This window comes from Molossus molossus, unplaced genomic scaffold (genome assembly GCF_014108415.1).
Source record: "Molossus molossus isolate mMolMol1 unplaced genomic scaffold, mMolMol1.p scaffold_m16_p_8, whole genome shotgun sequence".
Classification (NCBI taxonomy): Eukaryota; Metazoa; Chordata; class Mammalia; order Chiroptera; family Molossidae; genus Molossus; species Molossus molossus.
The window spans coordinates 84,826,134-84,832,133 of NW_023425402.1; positions in this window are offsets into that span (position 1 = coordinate 84,826,134).

Genomic DNA, 6,000 nt, shown 5'->3' on the forward strand with positions numbered 1-6,000 from the left:
GGTCGTGACGCCTTTGGGGGTCGAACGACCCTTTCACAGGGGTCACCTAAGACATAACAGTAGCAAAATTACAGTTATGAAGTAGCAACGAAAATAATTTTATGGTTGGGGGTCACCACAACATGAGGAACTGTATTAAAAGGTTGTGGCATTAGGAAGGTTGAGAACCATTGCTCTAAGCTAAGAACTGCAGATGTGCAAATAAAAGTTGTATATATAGAAGTTAGGCTGCTTTTCTGTGTGTGTGTGTTTGGAGGGAGGGGCAGGGGATGGGTGGTGGTATTTTTCCAGGGACTGGTACTGAGTGCAAGGGTTGTGGACAATAAACCACAGCTATATTGTTAGAAGGAGAAAAAAGATCCAAAGTCCATTTCAGGTTCACAGAGTAAACATCCATTTCTGATCTGTGACCTATATTCTTGTGTTGGGCATTTTAATTACATTTAATCACACTTCCAGGTAAAATCAAGCTACAGGCATATATAAATATCTGTCCAGTGTTTAGGATGGTCTAAAACCAGAGGGAAAGTTTACAACTTGTAACTTCCATAGATTTTTTTTTTTCTTTCATGAAATTGTTGCATCTATTCTCTCCATTGCACATAAATAGTGATTAAAGAAAAAATAAAGATGTTGACCAGAAATCATCTGCATACCAGAAACCATATATGTATAGAATATGTTTTAGCCTACCAGAAATGAAAGAATCTCTGGAATAGGATGCCAATAGGAAGCAACAACATTAAAAAAAAGAAAAAAAAAAGTCACTTCCATTCTACCAGAAGCTGTTATTTTAAATTTAAATTTATACTTGCTCATTGTGGATGGAAAAAAGGGGTATGTACAAGTTCCATGACCGAAAGTAATCTCCCAGGATGACCTGATCATACATTTCTAACTGGTCATGGTGGGTAGTCACACTCTAGGTCTATATCTTGTTTAGTAAACATTTTTTAAGCGAGCCTTGTCCATTGTCCCTGTGAAATGGATTAACACCCTTAAAAGGACAGAAGCTATCCTCTTATCCAGACCCCTTGAAGGTGTAATCACCCTCAGGAGAGCACATAATCTTGTTAATTTCTTCAGTGAAAGGTTTTAAACCAGCCCTTCCATTGTTCTTATGCATCTAAATTAACATATCTTTGAAATACCCCTGAGAGGGAGTTTTGACCCTCAAGAGAGCACATAATCTTATGAACTATCCTGTAATCCGATCCCCACATTGTTTCCTCCTACTTTCATGTAAACTTCTGCTCCCTCCTTCATTTCAGGTTCATAAAAGAAGCTGCAAACCTGTTATTCTCTGGAACTTTTGAGATCTTGCTCTCCAGCATATGTCATCAGTTTGGCTCAAAGAAACTCTTACAAAATTCTCTACAGGTTTGGATATTTCTTACATTAATGGTACCCAAACCCTTGATGCTAGATCCAAATACAGCACTTATTAAAGGCAGTCTGAAACCATAAAAGAAAAGAAAATAATTTCCGGATGGTGTGGTTATAGATATAAGAGAATTGTTAGCTTCTACTTGGGACTTCCAGGGATCTGGAAAGATTGTATCCTAAAGTGAACACATTACCATAAACCTCATAAGGAAATTGAGAAGTTCCAAGAAGTTGCACTATCTAAACATTTTCCAGCCTGTATTCTTCTGTTAAAATTCCCAAGACTGTATCCTTTGGCCTTATTCCTTAAAACTGTAACTTTGATGAGATGTCAAGACTGTATTTCACAAGGTCTACAGTTCAGTTCTGTGGGATTTCCCCCCGAGGGGTTGTGACTTTCATTTTGGCATTTAGAATATATTTCTTCAATCAATAGATTTCTTTTCATTTATTTATTGCCTTGTCTCCAAAGTCATGTGTCATTGATAACAGAAATAATCTTTATATCCCTGTTTCTAGCATGGTGCCAGGCACATAGTAGTTGCTCAATTTAAATAGCAAACACACTGCCCTGGCTGGTTTCTCAGTGGTTAGAGCATCGGCCCTCAGACCAATGAGGCCCGGATTTGATTCCGGTCATGGGCACATACCTCGGTTGCTGTTCATCCCTGGCCCTGGTCAAGGTCGCGCAGGAGGCAACCACTCAATCTCCCTCACATCAATGTTTCTCTCTCTCTCTTTCTCTCTCTCCCTCCCTCCCACTCTATCTTAAGATAAAATGGGAAAATATCCTCGGGTGAGGATTAAAAATAATAATAAATTAAAAAACAAAACAAAAAAAAACTGTTCAGATGCATAAAAACCAATGAGATGATCCTACCAAAACATCCATTTAAAATTCCTAAGGAATCATAGGTTATAGAAACACAACTAGAGCAATCACACAGAAACTGTTCTCTCCCTAGTTTTTAGGTGCCAGATGGTATTCCAATGGATATTTTCTAAAAGGAGGTCATTTATAGACATATTCCTAGTGCAGAAGGCAGAACTTTAAAAAACAGTACACAGAGATCAAATAATGTCGTGGAAGGGCCATTCACAGTTGTTACATTGACTGCATCCTGTGGAAAGTATGATGCCTGATGAACTGAACAGGAAAAAATGAACTCTTCAGAGTTTTGACATCTGAAATGAAAACCTCTCTACAAAGCACACAGTGTTTCTCCAGCAACAAGCTGCTGCTATAAACATTCACTGGCAATGGTGGAGATACAGGGGGCATCTCGGAGTTCTCACGTTCATCAACTTCAGATAGCACCTTCTGCTGAGAGGAAAAGCACATCCGCCTGGAAGGAAATAAGCAGGTGGTATAGCAACCACACTGGAGCATCTGAAACACACATTTCAGGCAACTTTGCTTTACCAAAGAGGAGAGAGAGGTTTCCACCCCTTTCTCCTCTCTGAAATCCAGGGCAGTGGGATCTAGTATTGGTAGGGATGTATTGAACAAAGTATTAGAAGTGAGTGAAATCATTCCATTCATCAGGTGTCTGATGGAAGCTTGACAGTGAATAAACTCAAATTTTCATATACCTAATGAATCAGTAATATTACTGTGATAACAAAAATCTCTGATAAATGTGATAATTATAATAGCTACTTTTACTGGCTGCTTATTTTGTTCCAGACATTGTGTTAAATGATTTATATATTTTTTTTCTCAGTGATTCTGTAATGTGAAAATATTAATCCTAACCCTGGTTAATGGGTTATCCCTTGTAGGGATTTGAACCCAAGTCTTGGCAAAGCTCAAAACAGTATATCATGTTGCTTCCTTAAATAGTGCATTAAAGAATGTTCAAGTTCTCTATTGTGCTTGTTAGTTCATTTTGTTCATTAGATTCCACATATGAGTGACATAATATGGAAAAGAAAAAATAAAGAGAGAAAAAAATTCATGGACGTGAACGAACAACAGTGTGGTGATTGCCAGGGAGAGGGAGGTGTGGGAGGGGGTGGGGTTGTAAACTCACTAGGGGTGGTGAACACACAGTACAGTGTACAGATGATGTGTTGTAGAATTGTGCACCTGAAACCTGTAAAACTTTGTTAACCAGTGTTACCCAAAAAAATTCAATAAAAAGGAAAAAATAATTTAAAAGTTCAAGTTCATCAAGTTCTACTCCATCAGCAGTTGAACTCTAAACCAGATCTCGAAATAGATGTATTAATAGTGTATTAATAGCATAAAATATCATCAATAAAAAAAAAAGAGTACAAACAACAAAAACAAAAGATGTTAACTCTCAATTGAAAAATGGACAAACCTCTGGATTAAGACATTCATAAGAAAGAAATGCAGAGAACAAACAAATACATAAAAATGTTTTAGCTCATTAGTTAAATCACAGATGTGTCAATGACATATTTTTGTACTTACCATATGGGAAATGATCAAAAGATGCAGTTCTCCAGTATTGCGAAGTTAATAGTCAGTCATGCCTTGAGGTTGACAGCATAAGATGCTATACTATTTCTGAAGGCAATGTGATAATTGTGTTCCGAAGGTCTAAAAATTGGTCATAAACTATGCCTTATATTTCAGTTCTTCAAATTTATTCTGAAGAAGCCATTTTATGATGTAGGAAGATACCAAGTGATGCTCAGTGTAAATGGTTGACTCATTAGAGAAATGGTAATCATAGTATTGCACATAATAGACTTTCTTAAAATTTTATGTTTATCTAAATTTACTAAAGTGGAAAACTTCCCAATATAGATATTGAAAATGATGGCTTCTAAAGTAGCATGTAATCATTTATCCATTTGGTGAAAAGAAAGAGTCCTCTTCCCGCCCCCTTCTGTACCTCTCCTCTTTCGTTTCTCCACACTCTTCTCTCTGGCAGTTAATTCTCTAAAATCTTCACAATAACTATATCTGCAAGGTGGGATTTGGGGTAACCCTCACTTTCTTGTTTCTCTATAATGCATTAATCTCATGATCTGGAGAAAACAGTGAAGTCAGAAAATTCATTTCAGCAGAAAAATTTAATTTCATACGATATCCCTTTGGGCACTAATAACCACACACACCATATCCACGTATGCGTAATCAGTGTCCAAATGGCAGAAAGTTGTGATTGAGATATAGTCCCGCACTGCATTGCTAGTCACTGTGGCGATGTCAACATCTCCAAAGGCCTGTGCTCACTTGAATTCAGCCACACTGCACCAGACGTTGTCTTTTACCACCTTCCTTTCCACTTTGCAGCGTTTCTGTTTTTCCACCTGTTTACCTTCCTTCTGCTCCTTCACAGAGGAAGTGTGATTTTTTTTTTCTCCCCCAGACTTGACTCTTCTCTTCCACCATGGCTTTGTTTCCTCAACTATTAACCCTTCCTTTGTCTCGCACACACATCTGTGATTCCTGCCTCTGTGCCACCTCTGTCTCTGCTCTGACTGTATACTGTCCTCCCACTTCCCTACAGTATTTTCCCAGTTGTTCCTGCCCCCAGCTCTCTTGCAGTCGTCTCTTTTCATTGTGGAACAGGACAGATAAGGGGCTGGTTTTCATCTCCTGATTTTATTTCCTCACCAACTTCTCCCCCTTTTTGAAACTCCAGTAAGTTGCTTTCTGACCCCTCCCCAAACCTCCCTACCTCCCATAATCTCTCTTTTAGTATGTTTTATTTATTCATTTATTTATTTTTAGAGAGAGGAAGGGAGAGATAGAAACACCCATGAGAGAGAAACATCAATCGGCTGCCTCCTGCATGTCCCCTACTGGGGATTAAGCCAATAACCCGGGCACGTGCCCTGACTGGGAATTGCACTGGGACCTCTCAGTCCACGGGACACACTGAATCCACTGAGCCACATTGGCCGGGCCCATAACCTCTCTTTGAAAAACTAACAATGATTTCCTAATTGACAGATTTTACTTTTATTTGGAAATTTAAAAAAATACATAATATAAAGTAAAAGGAGGAAAATAATAATCATTCCATGCATCCTCCAATTAACACCCCATTTACTGTTTTAGCTTCTTGATTATTGCATTCATCTTTTCTTTTATATTTTCAATCATTGTGATTATCTCAAGCATCCCTAGGTACCTCTGATTCTATGTCAGCAATGTTTATTTTCTTCTTTGTTATTTGTAATTTATTTCTATATTATTATTTCTGTGGGCCTGCTATCCCTCTTACAAAACTCCTTCTGTTGTTTTATCATGTCTTCTTTGAGATTATATTTACCTATTTGTTTCATGTTCCTATTTACCTGTTGTATAATGTGAAGCATTTCTTTGGTATTTCTTCTCATTCTTGGACTTATGTTTTCTTCTAAGTGGAATAGGTGGGATGAACCAATCCTTCCTTCCTTCCTTCCTTCCTTCCTTCCTTCCTTCCTTCCTTCCTTCCTCCCTCCCTTCCCTCCCTCCCTCCCTCCCTCCCTTTCTTCCTTCCCTCCCTCCCTCCCTCCTTCCTTCCTTCTTCTCTTTTATCCTACAGTATATTTGCTACATTTAAGGACATTTCTTTTTATCCTACTCATAATTGACATTCAGTTTTACTCTGAGATAGAATGGGTGGTAGTCTTTCAATATTGCCTGAG